At 47.5% G+C, this 22,269-nt stretch overlaps 1 long non-coding RNA gene across 1 annotated transcript; it reads right to left on the bottom strand.

Moving 5' to 3' along the window:
- Positions 1-4,850: 4,850 nt before the first annotated feature.
- Positions 4,851-5,939, bottom strand: LOC123042888 (uncharacterized). The gene is made up of 4 exons (XR_006418927.1): positions 5,636-5,939; positions 5,358-5,447; positions 5,178-5,220; positions 4,851-5,029 (listed from the first exon to the last, which is right to left on the bottom strand). It is a non-coding gene; the product is annotated as an uncharacterized lncRNA (long non-coding RNA).
- Positions 5,940-22,269: the final 16,330 nt, after the last annotated feature.

Below are 22,269 nucleotides of genomic sequence, written 5' to 3'. Positions count from 1 at the left end.
CCAAAGAGACATACTACAAGTTCATTAAAGTTTAATTACAACATGAGCCAATCGATGTTTCAGAACTAGACAACTCGACTCAAGGGACCGGAGCGTGGATGAAGCCGCCGTCTATCGTGGGAGTCATGAAAGAACGGGCGTTGTCATCCTGCATTTGTAGCATTGTGTCGATGTCACTGTTGGACGGTTGATTTCTGAGGTAGAACTGCCCCGAGGTACGAAGGACATCTTGATGGATGATTTCCGCAAACTCCGACTGGATGCGAAAGAATTCTTGTCGGAGGTCCGCGTCCTGGATTGCCGACACGCTCGCGGCCCAATCTTGGAGTTTACTCGGTAGCAGAAGTTGATGATGGTCCCGTACGATCGCCCGCATGTGATGGATGGCGTAGTAGGCACCCTTCTGACCGCCAGGCGGCTGCTTGACGCAGCAGAACGTCGTATTGTGGGAGAACACGTGCTTGCCGTACTTACGAATAGGCCTGGTGAAGGTGCCTCCAGATTGGGCGTAGCCGGGGAGAACATCATCAAGAACCTTCTTGACATTTGTGTAGTCTACGTTCGACTGACGGTCCGGGTCGAAATACGTGGCCATGGAATATTTGGGGCTTAGGAGGATGAGCGTGCAACGTGTGTCACTGCAGAAAACACGGAATGTTAAAAAAAACGATCGAAAAGTAAGAATTCATATGTTACGGGCCGGTTGAGGGTTGGACTTACTCGGGAAAGTAAGGCACGAGGAAGTTATCCTTATCTTGGTTTGCCAGAATGACGCCTTCGAGGTAAGAACTCGCGACTTGCCGGTCCCCAGCGCTGCCCAAGATCTTGGCACGCATGTAGAAGGGGTCGACTATCACGATGTCCGGGGTCTTGTCGCGAATGATCCGCATCTCCATACTCAGCGAAAATAGCCGAACGAAGGTGTAGTGCAGCGGATGAAGGTTAAACATAGCAAAGATGTCATCAAACCGCAGGACGATCGTACCCCCGATGTCGCCATCCACAAAGCCCTTGCCCTCTGGCACCTTGGCCACGAAAACCGGGTATGCCACATCCTTCTCTCTGAGACGCCGCTTCTCCAAAGAAAGAACACTGTCGTGCAGACTCCGCATAGCACCGGTTGCAGCATTGAGCATATTTGGTGGTAGCATCGCCCTACCCGCCACATGCACCCTCCTCGAGATATCCTGCGGTGAAGGTGGCCCGTCCTGAGCACGGATCGTACTCGGTGCCGGCTGGCTCGCACCCTTCTTAGTCTTTCTTTTGCGTGCCTTCTTCTTCTCCTGTAATGGGACCGAGTTCTGCTCACAGACCGCCTTCTTGAGTGTGTTGGGGCTGATAATATTTCGCACCTCGCCTATCTGAGGCTCGGTGAAGTCGGCAGCTGGAGGCGTCTCCTGAGAGCTGAACGCCAGACGGCGCCTGTTGCAACTTGGCTTCTCCGCGGTACGAGCTAGATCGCACACGTCTTTTGTTGGGTTTGGTTCTTGAGAAGGAGGCCCCATGAAGTCGCCATCGTACCCATGCTCGGCAAAGTACTGATCGACGTTGCCAAATGTATCATCGTCGTCGTCGTCGTCGTTCTGATCCTGTGCCATATGCATGTTTGGATCCAGTGGCATAGGGATGTCCGGCACCGTTACGGCGGTCTTGCCATGGGGCCGACTTGGCGCCGGCACGACTGGCGGTGTTGTCTTTGGGGTGGTGTCCCCCGCCCCCAAACGAATCTGGCTCTTCGGCCAAAGCAGGGGCCAGCTCAGGCAGGCGCTGAGGGTCATCACGTCATCATCGTCGGCCCCGACGGGTCGAATCGGAGGTAACAAGTCGTCGCAGCCTGGCAGCACCCGAACCAGTTGAACCCTAAACAAGTTGGGTGGCATCTGGGTACCGTGGAACAAGGGGTTGCCCGGTTGAACGATTTTGCCCTTGGCGACATCGACCAACTCGTTGTTCACGAAGTGGAGGAGAGTGCACGGAACGTCGGCGGCGCCCTGCGAAAACATGTAGGGCGTCAGGGATGCCCAGTCAAAGGCAAGGAGATGAAGTCCTCGGCCGAGAGAGGCTTAATTAGTTACCGTGATGATGGCGTCGAGCTCGGCTAATGTCGAGGCACCGCCAACGGCGGGCGTGCAGTTGACGGAGCGGCCGCTTGCTGAAGAGGTGCCGGCCGGCGTACACCCGGGTGCATTAAGCTCCCGTGCCGGTGTCGGAGACACCAATGCCGCCTCCGCCGGAGGCACCAATGGCCCCGCCATCGCATTATGCGAGTTGCTGGCCGTGAAGCTAGGAATCGGGGGCGGCCCCTGTTGGCCGCCCGCAATCCACGCACTCAACCCCGAGATCAAGGTAGGCACAAGGGCGGTGATCGTCGCTCCGAGTCGTTGTTCCACTTGCTCTTGGACAATCTCCGGAATCCGCGCCACCTGTGCCTTGAGTTCTTGAACCTCTCGCGCCTGGCTTTCCGAGCTAGTCTTTTTCTCCTTCCGCACACCAGCGGTATAGTATGACCCCCATTTTGTCGACAAGCCTTTGCCGGCCACACGACCAGCTGACGTCGGCTTACTGAGCTTATCCTTGTTCTTCATTATATTCAACCCCCTATTTAGAGTGGTGTCCCAAGGGTTGCTCTGAGTCGACCCCGCGCTACTGCTTTCAGTCGCCTGCGGAAGGAATGTGAACCATTTAGAAATCCGGCTTCATTAATTAGAATGCAATCATATGGAGCTAATTACGCGGGGGTGTCCGCCTGCTCTTCGGATCCGTGGTAAGCTCCTTTGTTTTCGGGTCCTTCTTGTACCGGGCCCTGACAAAGTTCCTGGTCTGCTTGTCACCGTATTTATCGAAGAGGGGCGGTAGGCCTTGCTCGGCACGGTCCGCCTCCTCCTTGTCCCATATAGGCTCCGCCACTCTGTAACCGCCGGGACCGAGTGTGTGTTCCCCTATGTTCAGCTCCCGCATTTGTTTCCCCCACTCACTTGATTGGGAGCTTGCGGTGCTCGAGCAATTGATCTTGAAGTCGTTGTAGTCACCTTCGGTGATCGAAGGATTTTTCTCCTTGATCTTCTCATAACTCTCACCTTTCTCGATCATTCTCTTCACATTGCTTTTCCAAGTAGACAGGGCCTTGCTCATCTTCGTGAGGGCAGCATTGTTCACTTTATTCCCTTTGAGGCTTGTGTTTTCGAATTCAGCGGGGAACTTGTATCGTTCGTGCAGCTTCGTGAAGAGGAGGTGGCGCAAATTCCCCCGGTCAGGATGCCTCAGGTTCTCGGTGTTGATCGAGACGGTGCTCCGGACAATGCACCCGAGCTGAAGCGAGTACCCCTTGACTATTCGTTCGGGCGCCGTTGGATTCCCGTTGGAGTCCACTTCAGTAACTTCCTCCTTGAGGGTGCGGAGCACGATCGGGCGCCGGTCCTTTCGTTGCCTCTTCGGCTGGCTGCTATCTGTGCGTGCGCCGCCATCATCAGTGGTGGCATCCTCGGCGGCACCATCAGTGGTGGCATCAGTGTGGTCATCCTCGGCGGCACCATCCGTGGTCTCAGGATCGGTGGGGAAGGCGGCGGCCTCATACAAGTGAGGTTGTTCCTCCATCTCCTGGGACAGCTCCCAGAATGCCTTGCCGCCCGAACCCCCGGCCTCATCGTTGTGGGCCATGTTTCTCTCTAAATAGAAACAAAGTTTGGTCAAAAAGTTGGTTATTGTCAAGGAACAAGATCATGGTCTCATCATTTAGGGTTTGTCGACATCGAGGCATCCTAAAATCTAAGCTTTTATCATTGAGGGTTTTTCGACGCCAAGGCACCCTAAAAGCCTAACTTTTCATCATTTCGGTTTTTATCGACACCGAGGCACCCTAAAAGCCATGCATTAGTCACAAGTACGCCGGGGCACTTGATCCTACTTAATTAACTACTAAGATACCCCGGCCCATGCATTAGTCACAAGTACCCCATATGTCCTATTTTTAGCAAAGTCATGCTAAAATTCACGGAAAATTTCAGCATGACCTTTGCTGAAAATAGGACATATGGAGTACCCGAATTTGCCGGAACGGAAGTTAATCGACATTCCGGCAAACTCAAGGGCCTCTCGGGGTACCTGCAAAATCATCACGACACGATGGTCGGAGACAAAACCCAGCAAACTAGCAAAATCATCACAAATTATTTTCTGTTAAAGATGATCATCATCTTTACAAGTCTTTCTCAATGTGATCACAAGTAATTCAGAGGCATCACAAGTAATTCAGAGCATCACAAGGCATTAGTAGTTCAGTACATGAACAAGTTTTACAAACCCAGATAAGAACAAGTGAATTCTAGTCCCATTGACACTCCTGGTTTTCTACAAACACCAAGTACTAGGGCACACAAAAGTTCTGAAATTTGTGTGCCTAACTGAATTAACTGAATTTTCAGTAACCGAATAAACTGAATTTTCAAAACTGCAAGAATACAATCGAGAAAAATCCAACAGCACTAGAACTGAGCTGATTGACAGTAGTTTTGTTCACTGTTATGTTGGCCTAACTGGATGTTGGCTATCTTTTATAGTGTCTCTGTTACATGCCAGTTTGGTCATTGCTAACTTTTGATATGTTGTGTTTCTGACATATCAGAATCGGATATCCAAAAGAAGAAACAATATAATTTCTAACAAATCATTAGCCTGTTTGCTTCAAAAATAACAGTTCCTGTTGAGATTCCTGGGATCCAATCCCAACCAGTCCATTTGATTAAAATGACTGGATTACTGGAATGAGAATACCAAAAGAACAAGATATAGTCTACAAAAAAAGAAAGAATACAGCCAATCCCCATCACTGTTTTCCCCTCTGGTTCAACCCTCTCACCATTTAAAGCAAAAATCTATATGGACCATCCATTCCTAGTTTGCATAAGTATCTAGTTTTAATTTACCTTCACAAGAGCACCAATAACACCCAAGCTGGTAAGCCTCAAGTACTCAAAAGGTCTTGTCTTGCTGGTAGTATTCAGGAACGGGTACAGGTACAGTGGGATGTGAGCTGCAAAGGAAAAAGAAGAAGACTTAATTATTAACCACTGCTAGTTAAGATTTACTTATTCTGTAAAGTCACCAAAATGAGGAAAGCTTTTTAACAATAAACAATGGAAATATTTAAGACTTGGCATAGAAACAGCAGCGCTCAGTACCATTCAAGAACGGGATCCTGGTCTCAGGGTGTGAAGCAACACACTGCAATTAAAAAAAAGTAAAATGAAATTGAGGGGCAGATGGCAAGCAAGCATGATATGAAAGCAGTAGTATTCTCAATCCACCACAAGGCCCACCAGGAGTGAGGGTTTCCTTTTCTTTCTCATGTAAAAGCATACCTGAAGAAGTGCAAGTGCATTGCAGACACGGTTTGATGCAACTAGCGACAAAGTAGGAGGTGAAAGTGAAGGGTAAATTGACACAATCTCCTGCATAAATTTTCAAAACAGCATGACAGACTGAATAAGGAAAATGTGCGGAACCATCAATAATTTCATATTGAAATAATCAATACACATGGACAACCACCCTTACTTAAATAACAAGAACTGCACAAGTACATATGTACTCTTGCCATTGCGACTGAATTTAGAACAGTGCAATAACTGTAACCTACCTGGAGCAGTGCAGCAACAGTGCCAAAGGAGTGCCACAGCAGTGGAGCAAGGTCTTGAAAAATCTCTCGTTTCTGAAAGAGGAAACTGAGAAACAGATTAGACAATGAATTTTCACCTCCTGCATCCCAGATTTGCAGCCACACTTTAAATGTTAAAGTAAAATAGCTCTATGTATCAACTGTCCAGTTTGGAATATTGTCTTTGGAAAGTTGATGTTTCACTAAGAAAAGAAGGGTCTGTCTAGGACACATTTATGTCACGTCTAACCTTGTGTCCACTATGTTTGTGGTGTATTTTTTTTTGCCCCAGCTTTTTTTTTGTTCCTTGTTGCTGTGTTATTTGTGGGAGCTTAGATGTGACATCCTTAGAAAACATTTAGATGTGAATTAGACAAACTCAGAAAAGAATGATGATGCTTGCATTAGTGGCTCATACCATGGGTTCACACTTTTGGTAGATAAAGAAGTGACAGAAAAAAAAATACTATACCAAGTAAACTTCATCACTTATCTAGATAATCTGCAGAAGTAGAACAGATTGTTTCTAACCTATAAATGTCTTCCTATATAGTTTAAACTGTTTAGATTTCCTAACACCACCTCTTGATAAGTTTGCAAAGTCATCAATAGGACAGGATTTCACAAAGTTCACACCCCCGCCCCCCTGTCCTTGAACAGGGTATCTCCACCAGATACTATAATTAAATGTGCACAGCCGAATACCCCTCCAGCCTGCTCCAGCACAAAAATATTCATTGGAAGTTCACTTTTACCAAGAAACAAATACATCAGGAAGCAGGGGATATTAACAAAAATGCGCTTCTTGTGGTATTCACTCCTGAGAGATTGTATATGATAACTGCAGTATTTACCATTTTATTCAGGGGTACTATAACAGAAATGGGCACGTCTCTTGTTGTATTCAATCCTAACAGAACAACATATAAGATAACGGCAGTACTTTCCACTTTAATCAGAGCAAGCAGAACTAAAATGGATACAGTTATCTGATGCACACACCGGGGCGGCGGGGGCAGCGTCCGGGCGGCGGGGTCGGAGCGGCGTCCGGGGCGGCGTCCGGGCGGCGGGGTCGGGGCGGCGTCCGGGGCGGCGTCCGGGCGGCGGGGTCGGGGCGGCGTCCGGGCGGCGGGGTCGGGGCGGGGTCGAGGCGGCGTCGGCGCGGCGTCCGGGCGGCGTCCGGGCAACGAGGAGAGGGAGAGGGCGAGGGCGAGGGCGAGGGCGAGGGCGAGGGCAGCGGCGGCGGCGGCGGTGGATCGAGAGGGAGAGAACTGGCGAGGGGGATCGGGCGAAGGGGGGATCGGGCGAAGGGGGGATCGGGCAAAGGGGGGCCACAATACTAATGGCGCACCTCACCGTGGTGCGCCATTAGCATGTCCATACTAATGGCGCACCTCACCGTGGTGCGCCATTAGTATTTTTTTTATTTCAGCTCGAGCCAAAAGGTTATGTAGTACCAGAACCTATCTATGTCAAGCCCACTCTACTAGCTTGACTGGTCAGCAGCCAGTTCTCACACCAGGAGGTCCTGGGTTCGACTCCCAGGCTCCACAAATTTTTTTTAGCATTTAAAAAGCTGTTTGATACTTATTTATGTTTAAATATGTTCAAACTTGTTTAAATAATAACAGTAATATTTTTTTATAAGACAGCAGCATTTAAAAAGCTGTTTGATACTAATTTTTTTTATAAGACGGTGCGCGGGGTGCGGGGGGTCGGCGGGGGCGGTTGAGTAGGGGAATCGAGGGTGCGGGGGGTCGGCGGCGGCGGCCGGTGGACTGGGGGGGTGCTCGGCAGCGAGGGGGGCCGGATCTGGCGAGGTGGGATAGCGATCGAGATGGAGGGGGATCGAGATCGAGTGTCCATGAAATTTAAAAATATTCATGATAGTTCAAAAAGTACCCATGAAATACAATCGAGAAATGAAGGCTACGATTTAAATACAATCGATCTTAGCTAGCTATCTGTTCACAATCTTCTTGCCCTTCTTTTTCGCAAATGGAGTTCTTCTGTGGAACGGACGTCCTTTAGGTAGGGTGGTCCTGCTTCTTCTTGTGGTGTATGCTGCTACTTCATCATCGTCGTCATGTTCGATCCTCGGGTCGCCATACTTGTCGAAGTCTTGCTCATTGGCTACTCCATCCATTCCAATGATCTTCCTTTTGCCTCTCCTCACGACAACACGACTGGGCTTTGGCGGGTCGGTAATGAAGAAGCATTGGTCCACTTGGGAAGCCAGTACCCATGGCTCATTTTTCGCGGTGACGTTTGCGCCCGCGGTCTTGGATTTGGCTTCGGGTATAACCATGGTGGTGAAATACCGGTCTTCTTTTATGACGTTCTTGGCCCATCTGACACGGAACATCGGGACCTTCTCTCCAGCGTAGCTCAGCTCCCAGATCTCCTCGATCCTTCCGTAGTATCTGTCCTTGTCGTTACCGGTGTAGGATTCCATCGTTACCCCGGAGTTCTGATAACCATCGCTCTTCATGTCCTTGGCCTCGGTGTAGAATGTGTAGCCGTTGATATCGTACGCCTCATAGGTCATCTGGTTGTGCTCGGCGCCCTGTGACAAGGCGAATATGAGTCGTTCTTCCGCGGAAGAATCCTCATGTAAAGGGTACGATAGAAGCTTATGCTTGAACCAACGCGTGAAACATGAGTTGTGCTCTTTGAGTGTATCTCCGTCCGTCCTCTGTTGGCCTCGGTCATTGTACGTCTTTTTAATAAAGGTTTTGTGCTCTACCACCCAAGGATCGACCACGTCTATGTGTTGTAGCGCGACTAGGTTTGCTCTTTCAAAGTCGGCGAGTCGACCCTCGAAGTCGACATGCATTTCGCGGCGACCCTCACGGTGACCCCATCCAGTGAGCCTACCGAGGTGCCTGTTGACGGGCAGACCAACGGGGTTCTCGATGCCTAGATAATTCGTGCAGTAGGAGATGCACTCTTCGGTCAGAAAGCCCCTGGCTATGCTTCCTTCTGGACGTGACATGTTGCGAACGTATCCTTTGATGACACCATTCATCCTTTCGAACGGCATCATGCTGTGCAGGAACGTCGGCCCGAGTTGGATGATATCCTCCACTATATGGACCAGCAGATGCACCATAACGTCGAAGAATGCGGGCGGGAAGTACATCTCAAGCTCGCATAGTATCACCACGATCTCTTCCTGTAGCCTTCTGAGTTGCCTCACGCCAATCGACTTCCAAGAGATGACGTCGAAGAAGTTGCATAGGCCAAATAGCATTTCACGGACGTGCGCGTCCATGATCCCACGGATTGCAACTTGAAGTATCTGCGTCATCAGCACGTGACAGTCGTGAGACTTCATCCCGCTGAACTTCTGCTTCGCTGGGTCTAGGTATCTGCTTATCTTCCCCGCGTAACCGTAAGGAAGTTTTACTCCTAGGAGGCAGGTGAAAAACTGCTCGATCTCCTCCTGACTTAGAGTGAAGCACGCGGGAGGGTAGTCATTTCCGGTCTTCTTGGCCTTTTTGCCTTTGCGACGACTTTCTGTGTCCTGCTTCGCCTCATCATCATCATCATCATCATCATCATCATCATCATCATCATCATCATCATCATCATCATCATATATAGCGTGAAGCTCCTGCCTGATGCCCATTGATTTCAAGTCTGCCCTTGCTTTCGGCCCATCTTTGTTCCTCTCTGGCATGTTGAGCAGGGTACCAAGCAGACTCTCGCACACGTTCTTCGTGATATGCATGACATCAAGGCTGTGAGGCACACGGTGGATCTTCCAGTACGGCAAGTCCCAGAAAACAGACCTCGTTTTCCATACCTTCAGCAGCGGCTCTGGCGCCTTTCGCTTCTTTCCCGGCTCTGGCGCCTTTTGCTTCTTTCCCGGCAGTGGGCAGTCTTTCCAATTTTTCAACAGCTTGTCTATTTCCTCGCCGCTCCTCGTACACTGGGCGTTTTCGGGGTTCGGTTTCACCATCGAACAGATCCTTGCGTTTCCTCCACGGGTCATCGTCGCGAAGCCACCTTCGATGTCCCATGAACACGGTTTTCAAAGACCCGGGATCTCTATCTAGCTGGCGATACGTTGTGTCATCCATGCACCTTACACATCCAGAAAATCCGTGGACTACCTGCCCCGCAAGATATCCGTAACCGAGATAGTCGTGCACCGTCGTGAGCAGTGCGACTCTCATAGGGAAATATTCTTTCTCTGCGGCGTCCCACGTATTGGCTGGCGTTTTCCACAGCGTGTCAAGCTCCTCTTTCAGCAGCCCCAGATACAGATTGATGTCGTTCCCTGGTTGTTTCGGCCCTTCAATTAGCATACTCATGTGAATGTACTTCCTCTTCATGCACAACCAGGGGGGAAGGTTGTACATCCACACAAACACAGGCCAGGTGCTATGTGTGCTTCTCTGGCTGCCAAACGGATTGACTCCATCGGTGCTCACGCCCAGCACGATGTTCCTTGGATCGTTCCCAAATTCTGGGTATTCGAAGTTCAATGCTTGCCACTGGCTCGCATCCTTAGGGTGACTCAGCATCTTGTCTTTTTTATCTATCTCCGGATCATTTGCGTCATCTTCTCGCTTCTTCTCCTCCCTATCCGCGTGCCAACGCAGGAGCTTTGCTACCTTAGGATCCGCGAAATACCGCTGCAGACGAGGAGTGATCGGAAAGTACCACACCACTTTTCGAGGAGCTTTCTTCCTCTTCTTGTATCGAGTGACACCGCACACCGGACATATTGTAGACTCCGCGTGCTCGTCCCGATAAATGATGCAATTGTTCATGCACACATGGTATTTCACGTGCGGTAAATCCAGAGGACACACGATTTTCTTCGCCTCCTCCAAACTGGTCGGGCACTTGTTCCCCTTGGGAAGACGTTCGTGCCAGAATGACATGTTCTCGTCGAAGCATGCGTCGGTCATTTTGTGTTTTACCTTCATCTCCAGGGCCATGAGCGTTACTTTCAGGCGGGTATCCTCGGGCCTGCATCCTTCATACAATGGAGTAACCGCGTCTAACTCAAGTTGATCCATCTTGGCTTTCTCTCGGGCGGCAGCTCTTGCGTTATCCGTCTGCTTGAGAAGCAGCTCTTGAATATGAGGGTCCTGCACCCAGCCCATCGATGGTCCAGCGTCGTCTGCTCCGCCGGCATCATCATCTTCATGATCATGCCCGTCGCCTGCTCCGGCATCTTCCTCATCATCATGTCCTGCATCTTCTACATGATGACTGTGTACAGCATCACAGTCGTGATCATCTCCTGGGGATTCTTCGTCTTCTCGCCCGCCCGAGCCGCGGTGGTTGTCTTGCTGCCCTTCCTCATTTCTTGCCCGGCCCGCATGGACGACTTCGTAGTCATCTTCATCACCTTGCCACCGATAGCCATCCATGAAACCACGCAACAGCAGGTGGTCCCGCACCTGCCCGGAATCCGGGTCCGCAATAAGGCTCTTCAGCTTGCATCTTCGACACGGACATCTTATCTCCGTCTCGTTCTTTTGAAGCATCTCGGCCTTCGCGGACCTCAAAAACCTATTCACGATGCCTTCGGTCATCGTGCGGACCATGGTCGCCTGCGGGGTAGAGCAAAACGATATTTTAGAACCAAACAAAAATTTGGCATGACTTTCCCTAAAAATAGGACCAAAAAGAATGCTTAATGCCAAAATTCTCGCCGAAACGGAAATGAATCAACATTCCGGCAAAATATTGGCAACTATCGCATATCAAATACCGGTACACCTCCAAACACAAACACATATGCAACACCACAAACATATGCAACACCACGAACATACATAGATCTAGCTAGGCCGTAAAAAGTGCATGTGCACATTGTTGTAAGGAGAACAACCTAAATATAGCTTCCCCCCTTACTTACCTATTAAAACAAGGTAATTTAACCACTTAATTTGAATGAATCTATGGTGGAAATGAGGTGAAAAAGAGGAGGCACCCGAGACAAGGAGGAGGTGGAGAGAATGAAGTGGGGAGAAAGTGAGTGTGTGGGTAGGAGAGGCTGTCCCAAATATCTTGTTGCTGCCCACTTACTAATGGCGCACCTCTTGCATGGTGCGCCATTACTAGTTACAACTACTAATGGCGCACTTGAGCAGGATGCGCCATTAGTATGTTTGGATAGGCGCACTAGTTCAAAAAAAAATTCTATACTAATGGCGCACCCACTGCCTGGTGCGCCATTAGTAGTTACAACTACTAATGGCGCACTTGGGCAGGATGCGCCATTAGTATGTTTGGATAGGCGCACTAGTTCAAAAAAAAATTCTATACTAATGGCGCACCTGCTGCCTGGTGCGCCATTAGTAGTTGTAACTACTAATGGCGCACTTTGCCCGGATGCGCCATTAGTATGTTTGGACAGGCGCACTAGTTAAAAAAAATTGATACTAATGGCGCACCCATAGCATGGTGCGCCATTAGTAGTTTAAACTCTAATGGCGCATCAGATTGTGGTGCGCCATTAGTATATACTAATGGCGCACCATCTTTCTGGTGCGCCATTAGTGTCAATCCCATCTATAGCCCCTTTCCTAGTAGTGGTATGTCAGCTTCTAATTTTGTTGGTGGATTCAATCCACAAATGTAAAAGCATGAGAGCATCTTATTAAAATGGCCACTGGAAACTGAAGAATTGTGTTGTAGAAATTGCAAAACATCGCTTGTAATCTCTGAAATGATAAACTTAGCACTCCAAATCAAAGTTCTCTATTTGACTGCCTCTAAAATATAATAAATTGTATTCTGTACTCTGTTGGAATCAAAAGCAAAACTAAGCTTGACCTTGAACAAAAACTTTACAGCGTCGCATATCTCACAAAGCTCTGTTCAACAATATTAGAAATTCATTAGCTCTACCTGAAGGCACAAACCAAACGTCAGTACCGCAAATGAAATGGCTGTATAAAAATGAACTTAAAGAGTGACAAAATTTGAAAAAACTATCGCACAGTAAGGATAAAAACAGGTTGCATAAGCTCCATCTTAACTGATGTAAAAGAACACTGTCAGGTCTTGTTACATCAAAATATGGCTGTATCGGTGGCTTTGATGTGGTTGTAAAGCTTTACCTGCAAAACTAAAGAAGGATATAAGTTCAGCGATCATATAGAAATAGGTCAGTGTTACCCATAATCGCAACTTGGGCAAAATATACTTCAGTTTTCTAGCAGGACAGTAAGAGTACGTTTTATTTAAATTCAATAGATAAGCACCACAATGACAGTGTCAATATGTTGGTAGCATATAAATGATTCCAGCAATGTCGTTCGCTAACTCCTAGAACCGCATGTCACTATATGTAACTTGTAGGTAACAAAAGAGTAGTATGTTATAAGCTTACAATCAAGGAATAGAAAATAATAGATACTTTTCAACCAGAGTCCCCTTAAAATTTGAAGGGCAAATATTATTCAGTTACTAAGGAGTGAATTTTCTATCATGGAAGTACAGTCACAGTCAGGAATCCTTGCAAAGTAACTTATATTATTCCCGGGAAGGAAAACAGGGAGAATTTCATCAGTTGATCATTTCATCTAGATTATTTGCCTTACCTCCCTCGGCAACGAACGTCTAGCAATTCAATCAAGAACGTAAGAAGCATAAAATTGTTAGCGTGGAAGGATTATAAGGGAGGCAGTCAGGCATGACAGGACATGGTGGGATATAAAGTGGAATTAGAAGACAAACAGTACCTGAAACTCAGATTGTTGCGAGCGCTCTGTTCATAAGACCTCAAATCCTAGGTGTTTGGCTGGTGTTTCGCCGGGGTGGTTTTTTTTGGACATACAAGTGTCCTCTATTTATTTGTCAGGAAATGTGAATGATACCGAATTGGAAAACAATCAAGTACTAAATAGACACTCCCTATTTATTTGTGAATTATGAGTTAGGTCATATATTTTCCAATTTTGTTATGAAAAACATCGTATATATTTGCGTTGATCGGGTGGATTTAAATGTGCAGTTGTTTCATCGCTGTGAGGGTCTGGTGTTCAACAACCTCCCCGTGCGTTCGACAAGCTCTGCCCCTGCGTTCGTGGGTGAGCACAAATGACATCTCCTCCTCTCCCCCTTCATTTCTCTGTTCCGGTCTTCGTGCCGATGAAACTTGCTAGCTATAGGTGTATTCAATCATCAGTATGCGTGACCACTATGCGTCTCCCGTTCGAAAGGGTTACATCTATAAATATGCATTCATTTGCATATTTATAACTGTAATTCTTTCGAATTGTCCAACGTTATCCATGGACAGCCCGAGTATGTGTAGATTGGGTTCGTTTTCCCATATGCTCTATTCCGGATCTGATGCAGAATTTCGTCAGTGCCTCTCTGTTGTTCTCCGGGTACACATCCTCTCTGCTTATTGCCGAGACGTGTATCAGGAGAACAGCGGGGAGGTGCTGCCGAAATTTTGTGTCGGATCCGGAGCAGAGCATGGGAAAATGAACCCAATCTACACATACTCGGGTGGGATTAGGACCTATCTTTACCTATTAGCGTCTAGGTTGCATGGACGTAATAAAACTGAGAAACTCTATTAACTGATGAATATGGTTTGCTGAATTATGTATGTATTTCTTGTGTGTCCAGTAGCTAGGCAAGATGAGTGATCGTGCATGGATGTACACCGGTCACCCTAGTCAGAAAGACATGACCCCTAAATGGATGACAAAAACCAAGGGGTTTATCAGAGCCGCATTTGCAAATGGACAGAAAACAACCTGGTGCCCCTGTTTCGAGTGCGACAACTATCGTAAGATGTCAGAGTTTGAAATGATCAAACACCTGCAGAAGTGGGGTTTTACGCCCGGTTATACGATGTGGACATTTCATGGTGAGTCTGCCCAACATTCCAGAGCTGAGGAGGGCCGTCGTCGCACCGACGAGCATGGTCCCGGGATGGAAGACATGGTGCAAGACTTTGATGATGCTCGGGATTCGGACGATGAGATGGAGGAATCTGCAAAGGCCTTCAATGATATGTTGGAGTCTTCGAAGCGTCCTCTCCATGAGCACACTGAGCTTTGTCAGCTGGATGCCATCGCACAGGTAATGGCTCTGAAGGCTCAATTCAACTTGGGCAGAGAATGCTATGACGCGATAGTGACACTATTTGGACGCTTTCTACCCAAAGGCCATATAATGCCTGCAAACCTGTACCAGTCGGACAAAATCCTCCGTGTACTTAAGATGCCCTATGAGAAGATAGATGCCTGTGAGAATGAATGTGCCTTATTTAGGCTCCAGTATGCGGACTTGAACTATTGTCCCATTTGCAAGTCTTCCAGGTATGTTGAGGTAGACAACGGTATGGGTGAGAAGAGTCAGACCAAAATCCCCATTAACGTTCTTCGGTATATGCCAATCATACCAAGACTTCAACGTCTATTCATGGTCGAAGAGACGGCCAGACAGATGACATGCCACAAATTGGGCAAAAGAACCGAACGGGATGCAGATGGGAATCTGATGATGGTACACACATCGGATGGTGCTGCATGGAAACACTTCGATGCTTTGCATGATGAAAAAGCGGCAGATCCAAGGAATCCTCGAGTAGCCGTCAGCACGGATGGGTTCAATGTGTTTGGTATGATGGCAGCCCAATACAGTTATTGGCCTGTATTTGTCATTCCACTCAATCTCCCCCCCCCCGGACAGATTATGCAAAGAAAGAACATTTTCCTGACGTTGATAATTCCGGGGCCCAACTATCCGGGGAAGAATATGAATGTGTACATGCAGCCGCTTAAGGATGAACTGCAAGAAGCTTGGGATAATGGGATCAAGACATACGACGCCGCTACAAAAAAAACTTCCTAATGCGTGTGTGGTACATGTACTCGATGCATGACTTGCCGGCGTATGCGCTATTCGTTGGCTGGTGTGTGCATGGAAGGTTCCCGTGCCCCACATGCAAGGCAGCTCTTGAGTTTCGTCGGCTGCAGGCGGGTGGCAAGTTTTCTTGCTTCGACATGCATAGACAGTTCCTGGATCCTCACCATAAGTTCAGAAAAGACAAGAAGAACTTCATCAAAGGTAGAGATGTCAAAAACTCTGCACCACCTGCATTGACAGGCCAACAGGCCCTGGATCAGTTAAACGCTCTCGAGCCGGATCCAGAGCGTCCAGGGTATTTCAAGGGGTATAATACGGAACACGCCTGGACCCACACGATATGCTTGTGGGATCTGCCGTACTTCAAAGACCTCCTTTGCCCACACAACATCGACGTGATGCACACTGAAAAGAATGTCGGCGAGGCCCTCTTTGGTACATTGTTCGGCATAGAGGGGAAAACGAAGGATAATCCTAAGGCCAGAGTCAATCAGGAGGCTCTATGTGATAGACCGCTACAAAACATGAAACAACCAAAAGGAAAGAAGAACTGGGCGAAGCCAAAGGCATGGTTCAATCTTGGAAGGCCGGTTATGAGGGAAATACTCCTGTGGGTGAAAAAGGAATTGATGTTCCCCGATGGGTATGCATCGAATCTAAAGAGGGGAGCGAGCCTTGAAAAATTGAAAATATTTGGTCTCAAGAGTCATGATTGGCACATATGGCTTGAGCGGGTAATGCCGGTGATGTTGCGTGGCTTTATCCCTGAGGATCAATGGCTAGTACTGGCAGAGCTGAGCTATTCCTTCCGTGTTCTATGTGCAAAAGAATTATCGCCTGGCTTGCTAGAAGAAATGGGAGAGTTGGCGCCGGAGTTGATCTGCAAGTTGGAGAAGATCTTTCCACCTGGCTTCTTTAATCCAATGCAGCATTTGATTTTACATCTCCCGACCGAGGCACGATTGGGGGGGCCCGTGCAGAATCATTGGTGCTACGCAACTGAGAGAATGCAGAAGACGCTTCGAGCAAAATGTAAAAATAAACGTCGAATTGAAGCATCGATGGCCGAGGCATTCATTACTGAGGAGGCGGCAAACTTCGTGACAGCACACTACAAAGCCAAAAATCATCATTTGCATAATCCGAAGCCTCGGTACAATGTTGGCGACCCTAAAAAGGGTGGATCCAACCTCAGCCTATTCAAAGGGAAGCTCGCACCAGCCGGTGCTTATACTCCCTTATTGTTGGATAACGACGAATGGCGGACCATTACGTTGTATATCTTGAACAATCTAACAGAAGTGCGGCCGTACATCGAGTAAGTTCTCGGTACATTGTTTCGCAACCTCTACTTCATATGAACTGCTCTTATTCCTGGATATTTGATACACTCGATACGTCGCCAAATTCTCGTATGGAGCGGTTATCCAAAAGGATTCCGTCGAAGAGTATGAGCTTCTGGCAATGCATGGAGGCGGCTATCCTGGTTTCATCTCTTGGTTCAAACAAATGGTAATTTCCATTAGACCATTTGTTTCTTCTTCTAATTTCTGGCTAATGCAACAATCATTTCGTATTAAACTTGTAGGCTAGTTCAGAGTCTATGGACGCCGAATTGAGACAAGTCGCTAATGGTTTTGACTATAAGGTCCATTCATTTGACAAATACGACATCAACGGGTATCTCTTTCGTACCTATGGCAAAGAGCTATCTATGGCCGACCGAAAGTCTACAAATTATTGTGTCTCTGCTATCGGCGAAGGAGATACCGAGTATTATGGAAGAGTTGAAGCAATTTATGGACTTCTATTCTATGGTGCAAACCCACCGAACGTCGTAGTCTTCAAATGTCATTGGTTCCAGCCGAAAGAGACTAGAAGGACTCATGAACATCTAGGGCTAGTCGAAATCAAACAAAGCACCCATTTGGATGTTCCCGATGTCTATATTACGGCTCAACAGGCAACCCAAGTTTTCTATCTACCGTGGGCCTGCCAAAGTGATCCAAATCTCGAAGGTTGGGATGTCGTTTATGAAGTGCCGCCACGTGTTAGACCACCTCCCCCCAATGAAGAGGATTATGAACCTCACGTTAATCCAGACACATATGAAGGAGAATTGTTCCAAGAAACACGTCTTTCCAAAAAACGTTTCAAGAACCGCTCACCTCATAACATTCAAGTAGACAGCGGCAGTGAATCCGAGCCTGAGCAGGAACAAGAAGAGCCGGAACAAGAAGAGGTTACTGCTGCGGATAACCTGTCAATGCTTGACCGATTACATGCAGGAGGCCTTCCAGATGTTGATGAATTTATTGATGATGATGATGATGAGCACGTCATTACTGATAGTGATGAGGATGATGCATTTATTGACCCCGAAGCATATACAGACGATGATGATGCATTTATTAATGATGACGATGAAGATTAATATTATAGTTCATGTCAGGTATTCCATTATTATTATATACATATATATTATTAATTAGTTCAAGTTTTAACCTAGCTAGCTCTAAAATGAGCTATACTTAGCATTTATTCCTCCAAAATGAATTTGTATGCTTAGCTAGCTCAAAAATGACATAACAACCTTAATTAGCTCAAAAATGACTTTAACCTAGGATAGCTCTAAAATGAGCTATACTTAGCATTTATTCCTCTAAAATGAATTTATATACATATTATTATTCATGTCAGGTATTCATTTTTTTATGTTGTACTAATTTCGTTTACTCTTTGTCATTCCAGGTGTTGACAGATGGTGGGCGCGGGTAGAGAGTGCTCCGGGGCTCCTACCTCGGCGCGTGGTGGGAGGGGTAGTTCCATTCCCCCCCCCCCCCCATAGCCTCCGGAGAGCGCTAGATCTTGGTTTGCAGAGTCCAGCGACGGTCGCTTCTTCTTCGGCCGGGAGAGGTCGAGGGGGTAAGAAGGAGAAGGCTGCTAGAGGTGGACGTGGCGTCGGGAGAGGTAGGAAGGCTGCTACGCCTTCCTCGCCTCCACCCCCAGCTGAGTCACCCGATCACAGGGCTGCTCCGTCTGAGATCGAGCCATCTGAGGTGGACCCGTCTATGGCAGACGTGCCTACGGCCGATGAGCCTCGAGCCGACGACAAGCCTCGGGCCGCCGAGCCTCGGGCTGCCGAGTCTTCGCCCCACGAGACTCCGGAGCTCAGACGGGGTCACGCTGAGTCGGAGCCTCGGGCTGCCGAGTCTTTGCCCCACGAGACTCCGAAGCTCAGCCGGGGTCACGCTGAGTCGGAGTCAAGTGCACATGGTTGTGTTCAGGGTGGAGACTATAGTCCTGATAGCTATAGCGAGGGTGAGTGGATTGAGGGGCGCAAAGTCTACCAGCGTGGTCGTACAAAGCTCCCGCCCACCCCGGTGACCCCCGACCAGAGGTGGTTGATTGCGCCTAACGGGGAGAAGTAAGTGCATTTACTCTTTTTTAACCTTTTGCCTTGACGTTTCTTCGAATATCTAATGCGTTGGCCTTGTCATACTGAAGTTCTTGGACACACGAAGATGGTGTCCGCAGGCCCAACACTGTCCTTGGTGTGATTTGTCGCCAGTGCTTCCCGGGGTGGGTCACGTTGCCCGGTGAGGGCCGGGTTCCAGAGCTAGGAATGACCTGGGAGCACTACTTGGCTGCCCCGGCCCCGCCGGAGCATAGGGTCGGCGATGTCGAGTGCGACACGGTGGCCGACATTGTGATCGCCACGTTTTGGGTAATTTCTCCTTTGCCATTTACATTGTGTTTTCTTCTTTGATTGCATACCTTCTACATGTGTTTTCTTGTTTGATTGCAGACCTTCTAATCCGTGTTTTCTTGTTTGATTGCAGACCTTCTACAGGTGTGCTGAGGGACAGGAGGAGGCGGCGGCTCGGGTTATCGATGCCGAGTGTAGGCGCCTACTTGGAAAATTTCGGCACGAGGCTCGGACACAGGCTGTTCGAGACTACTTAGCACAGACTTGTATTAGGAGGAGAAAAGAGAAGTGTCGGGACAAGTATCTGAGTAAGGAGAAGTACATGAAGGTAATTACCTATTCTTAAGGCCTTGTACTTAGTTTCCTTGATTTGATTCGTAGGCGTAGCGCTCAAATTTCTCTTGCTTAACTTAGGTGCCTCCGAGATGGTGTGCGGACAAGATGGACTGCTGGGAGGTGTTGGTGGATGAGTGGTGCTCTCCCCAATGGCGCGTCGCCCACAACATAGCAAAGGAGAAGCGTTTCAAAATGAAAGGTGTGCCACACCATCTAGGCAGCATCGACCTACATCAGTACGGGAAAAACTGGGTATGTGTGGTTTGCTTCATGATTCATGCAAATTCATTATTTGTGCTAGCTTGAGTCCTTAACTAATACTCTATTCCTCTCTTTTAGTCAAAACACAACAAGGCTCCAGTGCCAGAGCTGTTCGACCTCTATGGCATGTCCAATATTGCACCGTACAAGAAGGCCAAGGCATTCTCTGAGTCTGACCTCGAAAATGCAAAGAACTTCAGCAACGAGGCCTCCCACCACAAGATGGTGCAGTACGTTAAGCAGGGGAAGGCGAGGAAAGGGCCGAACTTTAACCCGAGCCGGCCTCTTGATCCAGAGCTGGTGATGATATCTGGTGGCGGGAGGTCCCATGGCTCGTTAGCCATTGGTAATGGACTGATACGTTGTAGTAGCACTCTCCCGCAGATCAAGAAGCGCCAGACCAGCTCTGATCCTGAGATACCGCCTCGTTTACGACCAGTGGAAAACGAATTCCAGGTTTGTTAATTATACGGACTCAGTAGCCTTTCCTCCATTACATTGTGTTTGCGGTCGTCGATGATTACAATGCTAACGAGTGGTGTTGCAGGCTGCTATTGAGGCAGAGAGAGTGAAGACCCAGGCTGCTTTTGAGGAGAGGGATCGTCAGTTGGCGGAGAGGGACCGGCAGGCGGCGGAGAGGGACAGGGAGAATGAGGAGAGGACGGCTAGGCTGTTGGAGGAGGAGAGGAACCGGAATGACTTGGCTAACCGGGCCATGTACGAGCTCTTCGTGGTAAGTTTCTTCTGCATATTAGCTAAATCATGCACGCAATGTTCCTTTCATTAGTAACTAATATGACTGACTCATCAAAACCAAATGTGCAGTCCATGTGCGAGAAGAACGGCCAGACCCCTCCGCCGATGCCAGTCATTGCTCCGGCGGGCACGGTGAGTTTCATTTGAACGGTCATTAGTTACTAGTCTTCACATTTGAGTTGCATCATGCTAACGATACATTGGAAATAATCTTTGGTGCAGCGTAACTCCCGACAAGCATCGACCGATCCTTCTCCGTCTGCCACTGGCGCGACCGGTCCTACACCTACACCTACACCTACACCTCCATGATGACGGTAAGTTTCCCAAGTGTTTTGCTTAACAGAGTTTTGTTGTGATGCCATGTTGTATATATCTAGACATATCGTGCATAATGTGTGTATGTTTGAAATGCATTGTATGTGTGGGATTCGACACCTAGTCGTGTGCCTTTGGTAGCCTTCCATACAGGGAAATGCCTCCTAGTGCTTCCACTGAGCCATGGTAGTTCGCTACTGCTCCGGAACACATGGATTGACCGGCATGTGTCCTTCTTTGCTCCTGTGTCTGTCCCTACGGGGAAATGTCACGCGGTGTATCACCGAAGTCCTTGTAGCTTGCTACGACTTGGTTGCACTCGCTGATGACCGACACGTGCATTGCTGGGTCATGTATGCCTGTCCCTGTACGTTTGTGCCACCTTGGTTCTATGACTAGTCATGTCGGCCCGGGTTCTCTGCCATATGGATACTAGCGACATAATCATATACTTAGCATTTTTTCCTCCAAAATGACTCAATATGCTTACCTAGCTCAAAAATGACATAATAAGCTTAATTAGCTCCAAAATGACATATTTAACCTAGGATAGCTCTGAAATGATATAATATGCTTAAGAAATGACATATTTTAGGTCCTAAATGACTTCATATGCTTAGCTAGCTCCAAAATGACATAATAACCTTACTTAGCTTCAAAATGACCTATTCAACCTAGGCTAGCTCTAAAATGACCTATACTTAGCATTTTTTCCTCCACAATGACTTAATATGCTTAGCTAGCTAAAAAATTACATAATAAGCTTAATTAGCTCCAAAATGACATATTTAACCTAGGATAGCTCTAAAATGATATAATATGCTTAAGAAATGACATATTTTAGGTCCTAAATGACTTCATATGCTTAGCTAGCTCCAAAATGACATAATAACCTTACTTAGCTTCAAAATGACCTATTCAACCTAGGCTAGCTCTAAAATGACCTATACTTAGCATTTTTTTCCTCCAAAATGACTTAATATGCGCTTAGCTAGCTCAAAAATTACATAATAAGCTTAATTAGCTCCAAAATGACCTATTTAACCTAGGATCGCTCTAAAATGACCTATACTTAGCATTTTTTCCTCCAAAATGACTTAATATGCTTAGCTAGCTTCAAAATGACCTATACTTAGAATCGTTTCCTCCAAAATTAGTTAATATGCTTAACTAGCTCTAAAATGACATAATATGCTTAAGAAATGACATAGTTTAGCTCCTAAATGACTTCACATGCTTAGCTAGCTCCAAAATGACATAATAAGCTTAATTAGCTCCAAAATGACATATTTAACCTAGGATAGCTCTAAAATGACCTATACTTAGCATTTTTCCTCCAAAATGACTTAATATGCTTAGCTAGCATAAAAATGACCTA

Source organism: Triticum aestivum, chromosome 2B (genome assembly GCF_018294505.1).
Source record: "Triticum aestivum cultivar Chinese Spring chromosome 2B, IWGSC CS RefSeq v2.1, whole genome shotgun sequence".
Lineage (NCBI taxonomy): Eukaryota > Viridiplantae > Streptophyta > Magnoliopsida > Poales > Poaceae > Triticum > Triticum aestivum.
Note: the sequence above shows the minus strand (reverse complement) of the source record. Positions and strands in the feature narration are given on the sequence as shown.